The 15,527-nt window shown below is 51.8% G+C and overlaps 1 protein-coding gene across 3 annotated transcripts in view; it reads right to left on the bottom strand.

Moving 5' to 3' along the window:
• The window catches only part of Lhpp (phospholysine phosphohistidine inorganic pyrophosphate phosphatase), a 95,806-nt gene that overhangs the window by 40,491 nt on the left and 39,788 nt on the right, over nt 1-15,527 (bottom strand). The window lies entirely within an intron of this gene.

Below are 15,527 nucleotides of genomic sequence, written 5' to 3'. Positions count from 1 at the left end.
TCCTCAGGGTCATACTGCTGAAATGCTCTTTAGGGCTTTATCCTGAGGGCTGCTCCCCTCCCCCTCCCCCTCCCCCCTCCCTCCCCCACCCTGCTATACAGACTGAGGGGCTTTGAAGTTGAGAGGGAGAAAAGAAGAACGGAACACATGGCTCTGGAAGCCCAAGCTGCTTATCGTGAGCATGAGCCCTAGATTCTCACCTCTCCCCAGGGACTGCGTGTGTGTGTGTGTGTGTGTGTGTGTGTGCATGCCTTCTGCCCCACCCCACGTGTAAATGCACACCTGAAACCCTCAGGTGTTACCCTCTTGGTTTTCCCACTTTGGCCCCAAACTTCCCAATGGCTAGGCTGCAAACCAGTGAAATCCAGGGACTCTGCCTCTTTTCTGCTGAGAGTAAAGGGATACACCACCATACCCAGGTCTTTTTATATGGTTTCTGGGGACTGAATTCAGGTCCTTGGGTTTGCATAGTAACCTCTTTACCCAGTGAGCCACCTCCCCAGACCCCCACTCCCTTTCACAGCCTCGCTCCCACTCAGATCTGACACCCTCCTTCCAGACTCCTGTGAGCTTGCCCTCCTCTCTTCATAGGGGAACTGGGGTTGAGGCTGGTGGGGTGCACAGGGAGAACTCAGGTGATGGACATAATGGAGGGGATCGGAGATGCATGAGCTCAGGCTGGGTCATGGCACAGCGGGACAGCGACTGATATCTATGACGGATACAGAGAAGAAAAGTCACAGGGAAAATCACATTGTCACACCTCTCCACCTGAACTCCTGGGGTCAGAGGTCAGGAGTCCAGGGCTTGGGGGGGGGGGAGGGTAACCAGCTGGCTTGGGCTGCAGAAGCGTGCAGTTCCCTCTCACCTGGCCTTGACACTGAAAAAGTCAGTATGTCCAAAGGCCCCGTGACTAGGCTGCCTGCCGTGTCTTATGTGTGTCAGCTGGTTAATGGCCACATAGCCCAGATCTCAGGGGCTGCCTCGAAACCTTTCGACCTGCCACAGGCAGTCCAGTCCTCCCCTGCTCTGTGAGGCTGGCTGCTTTGGTCCTACTCATTGGCCTCCTATCTCACATCTATGGGAGGCACCTGGAGGGTTAAGAGATAACTCTGCCTTCATGGCTGTCCCTAGTGAGCACAGCCTAGGAGCTGCATCTCCCAAGGTGATAGGCACACACTATATAGTCTGCTCATTCACAGCCCATGGAGTAAAGATGGCTTTCTCTCCTGATGTGGGGCATGTATGGATATCACTGACCCACTTTCTATTGGACTGCCATGGAGAAAGGGCACGGCTGCCCTTGTTACAGTAGATGTCCAGGTGCTGCCTCCTTTGCCAGCCACTGCTGCCTGGACCTCTGCAGTCATTACTGAGTCCAGGCCAGCACTCTCCACAGCCTGAATTCTTCTGCTTAGAGGGCAAATCTACTGGCCAATGCTGGTCCAGGGCCTTTGCACCACAACACAGGCCAAAGGCAGACAGGAACGGTAATAGCCCTAGAAGGGGAGGTAGAGGCTCATGCCTTCTGCCTATTCAAACCCCACTTGTAGACAATGGGGGACAGCTTGTGGACTTTCCTAGAACTTTTGCCCACTGACATTTGTAAACAGAACTAACAGAATCATCACAGTGAATCTTAAGTCTAAACACTTAAGTGAGAAATTAGGAAGAGAAGTATAGTGAAACGTGACATAAGAAAGTAGATCTTGTTTGTAATGGAAAGCCCTCTCCCATCCCATAAGAAATGGCCCAAATGTTCATTCTTGGGACTGCAGGATGGAAGAGCATACTGATAGGTGACTGACACCATCTGCTAAGGTCTGTCACCATCACTGTGGAGCCTCACTCATGTTCCGGGGCAATTCTATTCTAACCAGGTTACAGGGATGCTCCGATTGAGTCTGTAATGATCCCGGAAGCTGGCATGGTCAAACATCTGTCTTCCATAGAAGAGAAAGACTGAGCCAAGGCCCCAGCACCCAAAACTTTTGTTGCCCCAAGGATGTGGCTCTCCCCAGGACTTGGGTGTCTTCCTCATTGAGGGGCCAACAGGGACTAAGGCTGTAACCCTCTCTCTGCTCTGAGGGTCCCCGGGGTAGCTACAATGTGGCTCATGTATGTCACACCCACATGGACCAGTGTATTCCAGAGACTGCCTTCCATGATGTTCCAAGAACAGCCACAGCCTCACTACAGGCCTGCCGGGTACCCATTCATAATACTTGCTCTCATATTTAACCCGGGGATGTCCTGTGAGGTGAGACACTGAGGAACAAGTCACTCTTGCCAAAACAGCAAGGATGCTGTACAGGGCGCTACACTCCTTCTTGGCTTAAGTGGACAGACCACATGGGGGTGAGCTATTAACAGCGGCAGATGTTAATACAGCTGAAGATGTTCCTACAGGGAGGGTTAGGGTCATGGCATGAATACTGTTGGACTTTAGCTGCCCAGACAAGCTGGATGTTGTTGTCCTAATGGATGCTCAGATGAGGTGGGCTCTGAAGACGGGCTAAGGTTTCAGTGTGGTCCCTTCAAGGCCTGTCATGTGCTGGCTTCAAGAGCTGGAGCCTTTAGGAGGTAAGAAAGCCCTGAGCCCCTCCCCTCCATGGTAACGACACTGAGTTATGCATAAAGAGGCTTTGAAGGGCACCATTCCTTCTCTTGGTAGCTTTTCTATTTTCTCTCCGTGTGAGGACAGAGCATGATAGTCCTTACCAGTGGCAGAGCTGTAGACAAGCACCTGCCCCCTGCTGATGACTGTCCCTGGTTCTGGTGGGTTAGGAGGGCTCCACACTTGTACAGGGACAGAATCAATAAATTCTGCAGTCTGACCTGGGGTTGACTCGGAGGCACTGGGTGACTGTTTCCTGGCCTCTGCCACTGAAGTGGAAACTCAAGGGTTCTTTGGAAAGTCGGTTGGATGGTGTTTTGCTGGGGCAAACACATGAAGGAATGTTTTGTTAAAGTGGACACAGGTGTGAGAGGCTCAGGCCGACTCTGAAAGGAACGTTTTGCTGAAGCAGACACAGGAGAGAGGATGTTCTGCTAAAGCAAGCACGTGAAAGGACACGTGATGAAGGAGCCTTTGCTGACAAAGTGCATGCATTGGTCTGCCTTAGACTGTGCAGTTGAGCTGCATTTGTCAGGACTCCTTAGAGAGAAACGCACCAAAAATCTTCTGGTGGTATGCTGAGTTTGTTGCTGCTTCCAAGGACTTGGGCTGATTGGATGCTCGTGCTAAGGCAAGGCACGTGCTGAGACAAGGCACATGGAGGACACAGGACACTTGAAGGGTATAAATAGGACTCCACAGAATGATGGAGACAGAGCTTGGCTTGCTGGTACAGCTAGCTGTGCAACGCTTGTGGGTCTCACATCTTCACTGATCTTTGCTTCCCAGAGAGAGAGACACAGCTGAGAACTTCTGGTGTTCCTGTTGATCCCTCCTGCCGACTTGAGCTGAGGCTGAGGCCCGGCTGCCTCTGCTAGGTTGTGTCACCACTGTTGCTAACCTGACTCTACAGACCTGGACTGCTGGTGTGCCCGTGAAGTGTTTGCAAGTGGATCCACTGCCTGCCAGCCTGTGAACTGAACTGCTGATTTCCAGACAACACAGACGGCAGTTGCTCCTAAAAACTACTTCTAAGAGGTCTACTTCCCCTGTATCCTAATAACCTTTCTTTTCCACTCCCTCTGCTGGGTGGTGAGCTAGAAGGGAGGTTAAAGTGTTTAAGAACCATCATTAAAAATAGGATTTGAAAAAGAATTGAAGTTACATGCCACAGTGAAAATCCATTCAGGGACCCTCTGCTCTACGTCCACAGAGAACTCTACAACAGTCACTCAGAACTCAGAGCTGTCTCTTGCACAGTGTCCCACAATATATCCATTTCTGCAGAGTCCCCAGTGCCCAGCTACAGCCGACTGAGAGCTACCCCACTAGTCTACCCTCATTCCTGTTCTTCTAGAACTGCTATGGAAGGCACCAGGCCCCAAGCCTGGGGACGCTCCCTGACCTTTTTCAAGTGTTCCCTAAGATGCTGGACAGCCCAGAGTCCTGTCAGCCAACTCCGCCTCTTCTGGGAGAAAAGCCTGAGACCCACTGAGAGGCGGGCTTGGCCACGTCATAGCTGGGCCACAGTTAACTAGTCCCCCGTTCCATCCTACATTACTGTCTCTCTTCTTCCGTAAAGCCCCAGGGGTCCAGGTAAAGAAACAGCTCCGTTCCCTGGAAGAAGATGGACATGGTCTGGGGAAGTATCTGCTTCCTGCAGCCACCAGAACCAGCATGTGTCACTGTCTCTCTGGCTGAGTCCAGGAACGGAACAGATAATGCTAATAAATGGGTTCCCCTAAGGGGTGGGATAGCAGTGGGTACCACTCTGGCCCCTGCCCTGACATCCTGAGCCCCATGCATCAAAAGGACAGGGCAGAAATATGGGCAGGGCCCTGCTCCCCCTCCTCATTTGCCTTTTTCCTGACTCTCCTCCAAGGTACTCCTCTCTACCCTTCAGAATCTTCAGGGACAGTCCATGCTAGGCTAGATGTCTGTCCTATGGCTACAGCCCCCATGCCACTGTCCTATGGCTACAGCCCCCATGCCACTGTCCTATGGCTACAGCCCCCATGCCACTGTCCTATGGCTACAGCCCCCATGCCATGCAGCCCAGAAGAAGCTCTTGTTTGCATGTGACTCTTTCCTAGTTTCTGCAAGTGAGGGGAGGGGGGACTTCCCCACAATACACAGCAGGATGGTGTCACGAGGCCTGATTGCCAGCCTGACAGAAGCCCCTTTAAAAGTCTAACTATGAGAAAGAACAGCGCACACGGTTTGTTTCCATTTATAGAAAGTCCTGGGACAGGCAAAACTCTCTCTGCTATTAGCTATCTGGAAGAAGTACCTGAGGGGTGGAGGGCAGAAGATGCTGGAAGGGCCAGTGGGTTCATTAACTTACAGAGTTGTGTGTATCTGGGGTCTGTGTGCTTTTGCTACATGACATACATTAATAATAAGTTGTATTATTTTAAGTATGAGAAGAGCCCTGCCTACAGCAAACAAAATGCTTCTGACGCCTGTCCTCGGAGCTAAACCCCCAGCCCAGGGGCCACGAACAGCTGGGTGTATACTGGGAGCACTTTTTCATTATCAAGCTGACTGATACTGCAACTGAGGGGCACCCACATCGGGTGTTGGGCCTTCAGGGCTGCCAGACACAGGCCACACCACAGAGGGTTAATTCTAGGATTGGCTGCATTTCCAATCAGGGCTGGCACATGGCATATGTACACAGAACTGTCCTCAGATCAAGGCTCATAGCAAGAGCAGAGTCTCCCCACCACCCTTGACTTCCAAGAAGTGAAGGATTTCCACTCCCTCCTCGAAACCACAGATGGAAGAGCCAGCTCTGCACTGTACGGGGGTTGGAGGCCTCTCTGGCATACAGGGCAGGGAGAGGTATGCTCAGTTCCCAGGCCAGACAAAGTACCTAAACTCCCCTTCACTCTGTTAGCTCTCATCTTCCTGGGCACACACAGCCGCTGGCAGCCCCCGGGGTCACTCCCCCACCGCTAGTGTACTTGCCAGGATACATTCACGCCCCCAGAAATTTGGTGATGTGCAAATACCATACGATTTTTAAGTACAAAACTGTATTTTATAAACAATAACATTTTATGTCTTTCTGTTATTCCTGCTTCTTAAATAGGTAGAACAAAAATGCTAACTGGGTTCCCTCAGCGAGATGGGGCTGTGAATTATTTCCTCTGTGCTTTTCTGTATTTTCCAAAGAGGAGGCATTTCTTGCAGAATTATAAGAAGAAGGAGGAGGAGGAGGAAGAGGAGGAGGAGGAGCAGGAGGAGGGGGAGGAGGAGGAGGAGGAGAAGGAGAAGGAGAAGGAGAAGAAGAAGAGAAAAAAACCCTCTGCAGCATCTATTAAACATGAAAACAGGAAGAAGGAATGGAATCTTGAGGGCAGGAAATGGCTTTTCTGTCTGGCTGCTGGCTTGGGTCTAGGCAGGCCCCACAGAACCCTCCACCTGACAGGACATGGAGGACGGATGGAGCACAGCCCGTCGTCATCGTGGCAGAGGCCCTGGTTACTCAGCTCTCCCTTCTCAAGTAGGGTACTGAACCCAGGAAGGGCTCCCTGCTCCCAGTCGCCCCCATTCTCGGCCCTGGTAAGGCTTCGGACCTCCTTGCCCTTGGAGTCACAGGAATGTCAACCCTGGGCCAGCTAGAAGCACACAGCCTATAGGAAGGCAGCTCCTCCAGTTAGGAGGATGTGCCTCTCTGGCCATGTGACCTATCCCCAGCGCAGATGGCCTTGACCCCTGGGTTGCAGAGTACTGGATGGGATGGGGGAAATTCTCTCTCCTTTTCACCTGTACCTGGGCATTATATCCTAAGATGACTGGGTGGCAGTGAGGGTACCCTAGGTAGACCCTGAACACAGAGTGGCTCCATCACGGCTGCAGTAAGAACTACAGGATAGGAGGGACAGAAAGATCCGTGTGCTGAGGTCCACGTATACACGGACAGCAGCTGAAAGGGCAGGTAGGTACACCCTCTGAAACCCCCAAGGAAGTCGAGGGAGGTCAGGGTGCAGCTGTGGGACTGAAAGGTTCAGGGCAGAGCAGGCAAGACAGCAAGAGCCCCAGACTCGTGCCTAGGAGTTTTCTTGAGCTGCAATGACTACAGGCACTTTTTCCTTCTGGTTTCAAAAGTAATGAAAACATCTCCATGAGTTCCTGAACTATGGCAGGCCCGAGTAGCCCCAGGCCCCAGCAGAAAACCCATAGGAACGGCCAAGGTGAATGGGAAGCACGGCTACCAAGCTGAGCACACCGCCAGGGTTGCACAGTGCCCGGGACAGAGCTGCTCCAGAGCTGCCTGCTGCAGCCACTTCCCTCACAACATGGGGAGAGCAACCCAAGAGAGGTCCAGAGATGAGGGGGTTCAACTTCAGTAAGCACCTCAGCTGGCGTGATTACCTGGACCTGGAGGGATGGGGGAGGGATGGCATCTTGCCAGGGTATAGGCCAGCTTTGCAGCAGTGCAAGTTTGCTGCAGGCCCTGAGCTGGGCATTGAGTTAGAGGAGGTACCTGTGGCACCCGGAGCCTTGCTCTGGCAATAGCTACCTGTTACCTCCCAACTGCACGAGCTTGCTTCAGGCTGGGCATGCCTGCCACCTACTCTCTGGGCCTTGATTCATGGTACCACTGGAAGCTGTTTCTGGTCAAAAGGACCCCACCACTGGGGCAGTGAGTGGTCTGATGTCCAACATCTCCGTGGAGTACCTCATAGCATCATGTGCCCTGGACTGTTCTCGGCAGCTAGAAAGCGATGGAAAGAAGGGGAAAGTGGGGTCTTAACTCTCACAGGGACTCCAGGGTCTCGGGGTTGTTACTGTTCCTGAATGTGAATTATTTAAACCCCAGAGGCCACTGAGTTTAAATAATTCACTCTATTTACTTTCTAGGGTTGTGACAGGAAGCAGCTAGGAGGCTCCTCTCCTGGCTTACCGGGAGCCTTGCATTCTTTGTAAAGAGCTGGCTAATTGTTTTCATCATGAATCCTGGGAATCTGAGCCGCCCGGCAGTCTCCAGCACAGCCAGGACAACATTCCAGGGGCCAGCCCGAAGCCTTGGCTTGCCCATCTCCTGTCCGCAGTCCACTGGGCTTGCAGGGTGCTTCCTCAGTCAGGGCTGCAGGAGCCGAGATACCAGCTGGGGCACACACACACACCCTAGGCTCCTCCATCTGGCTGCAGCAGCCCTGTCTGCGTCCCCCTCGAAGTTTATTTTAAACTATTTCACGTGGAAAAAACTCAGCTTCCTCTTCAGTAGTAGGTTCCAAGAAGGCTAACCCCTTCCTCTCCAGTCTGTTCCACCCCACCCCTGAAAAAAACTAATAAGGACAGCAAAAATGCTACACACTACCGGAAACACGACTGCCCATGAGCATCTGTATCCTCGGGCCGAGACTCCTGGTACACTCCAGAATAAACGTACCCAGCTGTGAGGTAGCAGAGGCTCACAGAAAGATGTGCTTAAGACGGAGGCCAGAGCAGCCTGCTGTTCACAGACTCCCCAAGCTGAGCCTCCCTCTTTAACAGGTCAGAGGTCAGGGCTCACCAATCTCGCTCTGATTCTAAGGCAGGATAACCACCTTCCCAGGTCACAGGAGCTGCTTAGGGCACAGCATGGGGAGGGGCTGGTGGGTTTTACCATGGCCCCCAGGTTCTGAGGGAGCTGGGCAGAACTGGAACTTGGCATTCACAGCCTGGAAAAACCTGAAACGGCCCGTCTTGGTTCTGTAATCTGAACCCTTTGGGGCTGCCATGCAGTGGCACACAGAGTCCAAGCCCACTGCCAACAACAAGCCCATCTCTTCAGTGACATCAGACGCCTCGAGCGTGGGGACCCACTGCAGCCCCACAGCGCCCTGCAGGCTGATGGTACCCCAGCTGCCCGACACTTCTGTCAAGCACTGCCCCATTCCTGTCTAGGCTCTCTGTATAATTTAGACACAGGAGACTGAAAAGCAAAAGCAAAAAACAACAACAAACAAAAAACCAAACAGATAAAATGAAAAGAGATAGAAGTCAGGAAATCTCACTGCCTTCCTAAAGCCTTTACCAGCAGGCCAACCCAAGCAAGTCTGCCCATGAGGACGGACGGACACTTAGGGAGAGGCTGGAATGGGGGCAGCTGGGATGCTTCTATAGCTCTGTCTGATGACCACAGCTCATGCTCCCCAATGAAGGCCAGTGGGGAGTGATGGAGTAGTGGGTGGGGAGAGACAGTGGGGGTCGGAGGAGTAAGGGGAAAGGTAAGGAAGGATGCAGCCAGGTGGCGTGGAGAGTGCTTCACACCTTGCACAAACGCACGTGGGCGCAGAGATAAGCATGCCGTCTAAGTACACACTGAGCATTGTGGCACACAGGTACATTTTTCTTCCTCTAGTAACTGGTGTGTGTGGAAGGCAAGTGCTTTGCTCACCAAGCCATTTCCCTATTTCCTGGAGCAACGCATGTCTGGAGTATAGACAGGCCTGGGGTGGGAGCTAGTGTTGCCACATGGTGTGGAAAGTCACCATGCCTCTCTATTCCCCACCCAGAGCCAGTGGCGCCCCCTGCTGGTGGAAAGATACTGAGATTCTATGATAAAGGAAGCCCATAAAGAATCTAGGCAAAGCCCAGGATGGGGGTGGGGACACACGGAGACAGGGGTGGAAGAGCACAGCATGACAAAGGGCTCAAAGAAAGAATGAGAAGGGGACATCAGGGGACTTAGTGGGCAAGGACTGTGGTGTCACAGGGACCCCAGGCCCAGAATGCACACAGTTCTCTGGGTTCTCCCCCTGTGAAGGTCCCAGCTGGAGAAGAACACAAAAAAGCCTCCATGGGTCACAGAAGCTGCTGTGGTTCCTTAGACCCCAGCCTGCCCTGAGTCTAGCAAGGTGGCCAGACCACAGAGTGACAAAGACGCACGGCAACAGGGGAGCAGGCAGGGTGAGCATACATGGGAGCGAGCTGGCATGGATGTGAATATGTGAGTGTAAGGGGCGGAGGGACAGGGAGGCTGGCTGTGAGTGCTTTTAAGGGTGCACTGGGGCCTGATGTGCTTGCTGCGTGTGATCTGTGTGTTCAAGTCCTGAACTCCGGAAGGGCTGACTCTCCCAGAACCTGGTGACAAGGCGCCCTCTTGTGGCCAGAGCAGGAGGCGGTACATGTAAGAAGAAAAGGAAAGATTGTTTTGCGTCTGAATGAGGCCCAGGTGGATGTTGGGGCTCAGGAAGGATGGGACTGAAAGGACAATGAAGGGAGGGGAGGGGAGAGTAGATTAGAGAAGGCCAATGTATCTTGGATGCTGAACTCCACCAGGTGCCCTCGGTGTCTTCTCTGAGCTCCACCCTCCCCAATACTCCCCAAGTACCCTGTCCAGACAAGAAGCAAGGGGAGTGGGCTTCAACTGGCTGCACGGATACAGAAAAGAGCTCGGCCTTTTGGCTGACATGTGGAGCCTGGGTATGAGCAAGGGGTGAAATAAGGTTGCCTCTCCCTCCACCGTGCACCAGAGAGTGCTGTAAAGACAGTGTGTGTGACAGCCCCATCCTTACCTGTCACGGGCACAGAGACAGATTTCACAGCCACCACCCCCTGCTTCCTGGAGCAGCCCTGTCTGAAGTGTGCAGTGCTTTCTGGATGTGCTTGGGGGCCGTAAGGAGGCTCGGGACAAGATAAAAGCATGGGAATATGGCAGCTGCCACTAAGTTCGCTTCCTGGGCCATCCAGGCTGTGTTGGGGCAGGCAGAGTTGTGTCTCCAGTCATTCCCACGAGGGCTGTTCTGGTTGGGCATGCGCGGGCAGGTGTTAGTTCTGGTGAGATGGCTTCCCTTTTTAAGGAGTCCCAAACTCACAAATCACGGACAAGCCAAGTGCACCCTGAAAGATCATTTGCTTTTACAACAGTGTCCTGGCACAGGAGTCCCCTGAAGGCATGGTGTGCAGTGAAAGTCACTTATTGCTGACAGTTGGTTCCTCTCCTTTCTACTCGGCACAGCCACCACCTGTGCTCTGTGATCTTGACCACTGACCACTGCTTTAGCAATGACAATCTAGGACTTAAAGGTGACGATCATAGAGCAGGTGGAGCAGGCGGCATGAGTGCAGGACAGCCCCACACTGATGGCCCTGCTCCATTTGGACCTCAGTTTCTGCATCTGCAGCCGGGAGGTGGCACAATGGTAGTGGGAGCTCTAGGATCCTCCGAGAGGTTGCTCCATTTCCCCTTTATCAACAGGAAATAGGACTAGCCTCCAGTACCGGAGGTCCTAGGGGCCAGAGTACAGAGAAAGAGTCTGATACTGCCAGGCCAGAGGCTAGCCCAGTACTGGTCAGCCTAACACTGGAGTCTGATGCAGCCAAGCCAGAGGCTAGCCCAGTACTGGTCAGCCTAACGCCGGAGTCTGATGCAGCCAGGCCAGAGGCTAGCCCAGTACTGGTCAGCCTAACGCTGGAGTCTGATGCAGCCAGGCCAGAGGCTAGCCCAGTACTGGTCAGCCTAACGCTGGAGTCTGATGCAGCCAGGCCAGAGGCTAGCCCAGTACTGGTCAGCCTAATGCTGACACCTTGGGCCTTTTACTCAAGTTTCCGGCACTCAGTCCTCCTCTGCTCTTCTGAGTGAGACAGTCACCAGCCACTGGGATTCACTCTGGGTAGGGAGTTCACACCACTCCAGGCAGCTGGGTCTATTTTGGGAGAGCTCTGATAGACCTTCCTGGATACAGTTTCCTTGAGAATTCTGTGAGGGCCCTTCCAGAGCTCCACATGAGCACAGCAGGAGCTTAAGGCTATACAGGGTTCCTGTTTGCCTCTGAGAAAAGCGTGGCCTAGAAACCAGACCCTGCCTGCGTCATCCACAGGCACCATGAGGAGACCTCCCTGGTGTAAGGGTGAGACCAAATGACCCACTTCAGGATCTGCTCTGGGTCAGAGGCCCCCACAGCCAGGCCTTTTTTGTAAAGCTACCTCACTGATAGCTGGTCCTCTGACCTGATAGATAAATATGGAAGGGACAAGATGAGAGAAAGGGACCTGGGCCTGTCTGAATTCAGAGGCTGTTCACAGGCACACACAGAGAGCTTGCACTGCAGGGGAGCAGAGTTGCCGAACTGGGGTGGGTGTGGGGGGGGGGGGCTATGATCCCTCTTTGGCAGGATGCCAAAGTGGCTGCTAGGATGGCGACCTCCTCTTAGGGCTAAGGAACATCAGCGTGCAGTCAGGCCACCTAAGGGTGCATCTATGACTTAAGGGTGTCCCCTGTAGTGAGAAGGGACAGTGTAGGAACAAATACACATCTCCAGTCACAAAAGTTTAGGGTTAGGGTTAGGGTTAGACTACAATTTACCACTAATAGTGTAACATGCACAATGTTAGGGTTAGAGGTCAGGGTTAGGGTCTCTAACAGTAAGTCTAATGAAGTATCAACACTTCAAACTGTCTTCACTGTGGAAAATCAGAGCTGGGCTTGCTTTCCCTACTTGGTCTCTGAAAACAGTGTTTCTTGCATGTTCGCATTGGGACAAGTCACTTCTCCAGGCGTCATGGCTGTCACACCTGTAAGTGTCTCTAGGGCTTTAATAGCTAGATCCCTTGTCATGTCAATGCTCAGGTCCAACAGCACAAACTGAGCCTCTTATGCCAGAGCGGCCTCACTGTGGGTGACCCATTTGCTCCTTTGCAAATATTAAGGTTCTTACTCTGCCACCAGCCAGGCAAAGGATGACCTGCCTCCTTCCAAACAAGTCCCGTCCTGTGGAACGGGGACAGTTTCTGGAAGCCTAGTGGTAGTTCTCCACGGCAGCACGGTCACCATCCCTTGACACCAGTGGGGGACCCGGCACTAGACAACACTTCATAGTAACAGAAAGATGCCAGAAAACAGTCAAGACAAAAGCGTACTGCACATTATAATCCCATTTTTGTAATAAAGGGAAAATCTAAACCTGTGTGCTTGTGGGTACCAAGGAGATGATCTCCCTCTGGACAGAATTCTCCCTCCAGTGCAAGCTCCGTCAGTGGACATCACTTCCCGCTTGTTGATTGTGACTTTTACGGTGCTGGGAGTTGCGTCTCACACATGCTTGGTAAGCATTCTACGGAACTACACCCCACCCCACTGACACTTCCCTCTCAGTGGCACGCAGAAGGCAGATCTCTACAAAGGGGAACTAGAGATGGTGGATTCCCCCCCATCCTACCTGTGTATAGGCCTCCCTACCGTAGTGTGGGGTCTTCCTCAGAGACTCTGCAGCCTAGAGGCTCATTCTGGCCAAGAGGAAAGGCACAGTTCACTCTGGGGACACTAGACACATGGGTTTGGAATGGCCTGATAGACCCCAACATTGGACGCATTCCCTCAACTCAATTAAGACATGTTTTCCTTAAAGAAACTAGAGTGGCCCTACTTCTGGGTTTTCAAACACAAATGTGCCACTCATGTTTGACCGGTAAGTTGAAACACACACTGAGCATGTGCTAGCTGAGTTCCCACTTCTGAGCAGCAGGGGACACCGCCATACACAGAGCACAGCCCTGAAGGGTGCCGAGTCCCACTGCCCTGTGAGGAGCCCCTGGCCAGGAGCACAGCAGAATCAGGCTTTGCGACTCTGGGGAAAAGGAGGGATCAGGGACCTTAAGGTCTGCTACGGCCTGGACGTATCCCCTAAATTCTGGTGTTGGAAACTAACTCCTGGTTCACAGTGTTGGCCTTTATAGGTGTTTGGTCATGAGATTAATACCTGTTGAGGTTTGGTCCATTGCTACATACTGTAATGCTATGCACTATAATGCTATGTACTATAATGCTATGTACTATAATGCTATGTACTGTAATGCTATGTACTGTAATGCTATGTACTGTAATGCTATGTACTGTAATGCTATGCACTATAATGCTATGTACTGTAATGCTGTGTACCGTAATGCTATGTACCTTAATGCTATGTACTGTAATGCTATGTACTGTAATGCTAAATGCTGTTCCCCACCACCACCCCCAGGTCTGGCTTGCCCTAGGGATGGGGAAATCCTTATGTACACCAAGTAGTGCTATGTAACCAGGCTCCTTAATTTAAAACTATTGGTTGAATAAATATTCCTACACTCTATAGCTGGGCAGAAGAGAGGTAGGTGGGCCTTGTTTCCTGGGCTTGGGGTCTGGGGCAGAGACCATGAGGAGAGGAGAAAAGAAGATGCCATGGGGTAGCTGGGTCATGAAGCATGGCCATGAGGGCAGACCAATTGGAATAGGAGCAGCCCAGGCAGAACACAGCAAGTTTTATCTCGGGGTAATTGGCAGGGGAGTAGACAAAATTGCATAGATGGTTGATACCTGCCCAGCTCTCATGCTGTTAAGGCTTATTTTACACACACACACACATATAATATAAATATAAAAGTTTTGTGTTTTTTTGTTTGAGGACTATATGATCAAGGGTGGAGTAGAAACCCTCGAATAATTATCACCACAACAGATACCTCATGAAAAGGGCTTGGGGAGTGGGCTCTTTGTTCCAACCAAACGTTAGGATTCACAATTCCTCCTCTTTTGAAAATGCAGGAAGACACACCCAGAGCCATCTTGGAATCAGACACTGAACATACTGACATGACACCCCAGCCTTCAGAGATACGAGAGACTCTACTTCTTGTCTTCACAATAAGGTACTGTGTTACATCAGTGTGAACAGACCAGGAAGGGTCAAGCAGGCCACTTGGAAAGAATGCTTTTGTAGCTTATGAGCAGGGCCTTCTCAGGCCAGACATAACCAGTGGAGCCTTAAGATCCTCCTCTGAGAGGCTGGGGAAGAAAGGAAGTCTGTAGTTCATGTGCATTGGGGCTTCCAACGTGGGAGAGTCTGCGAGTGGCTGAGATTCCCTCCCATGTGCCGAGCTCACAGACAGCCTCAGCTCAGGCTTCCCTCAGGTTTCTCACCGGGGATGAGTCTCAGAGTGAAAGGCAGGGCAACGGTGGATTCTAGCCCTGCCTAAGATAATCATTCAGATGTGTGTGACTGACATACCATCCCTTAAACCCAGATAATGAAGTCTCCCTAGCATTGACAAAACAGTGCTCTGTTTGAATGGTCTGGCCACAATGCAAGCCAGTAAAACAAGCAAGGCAGGAGCTGGTGATGTGGTTCAGTCAGCAGGGTGCACGGTTAGAATGCACAGAGACCTGGGTTCGATCTGCAGCACAGCATAAATCAGGTGTGGTGACACACTCCGATAATCCAACACTTGGGAGGCAGAGGCAGAAGACTCAGAAGTTCTAGATCAATTTTGGCCACAGAGCAAGTTTGAGACAAGCCTGGGCTACATGCAAGCCCATCTCAAAATATAAAATAGGGGATGGGGAGTAACTGTGTAATTATATTTTAATTATAATAAAAATTATTAAGCAATAAATAATATATACAAATAAATAAGCAAGACACTGCTGAAACATAAGACACCCTCAATGGCAAAGCAAACAGCAGGCCAATCATCACAGGGCAGCCCTAACTGCTCAACTCCTAGCAACTGCTCATGAACGTCAGACCTAGAGTATCCCTGAGAGCTGCCTGTGTCTCTGGGTTCTGTGCTTCTCACAGGTTGGGGAAGGTGGAACAAAAGAAGGAAAGACGTCAGACAGGGTGAGGCCAGTTGTAACCTCAATGACTGCAGAGGTTCTGAGCCCACTGCCCAAAGGAACGTGGGCAAACTCAACCTGATTCCCTGGCCACAGCACTAGGACAGCAGAAGGTTTGCATCTTTACCCTCCACACAGATTCACATCTGCTTCGAAGTCCAGGCTCTGCACCCAGGGCCGCTCTGCCTCACCCCCTTCACAGTTAAGGACAGTGGTTTCCTGCAAAGGCCAGCCACAGACAAAGCTGTGGATGTCCACACACTGTTTGTTTAGCAAGAAAAACCTCTTTGATTGGAAACAGAACAAAGCAAGAAGGCAGTTGCC

The sequence above is a fragment of the Mus musculus genome, chromosome 7, assembly GCF_000001635.26.
Source record: "Mus musculus strain C57BL/6J chromosome 7, GRCm38.p6 C57BL/6J".
NCBI lineage: Eukaryota > Metazoa > Chordata > Mammalia > Rodentia > Muridae > Mus > Mus musculus.
The sequence above is the reverse complement of the archived record's forward strand: the minus strand, read 5'-3'. Positions and strand labels throughout refer to the sequence as shown.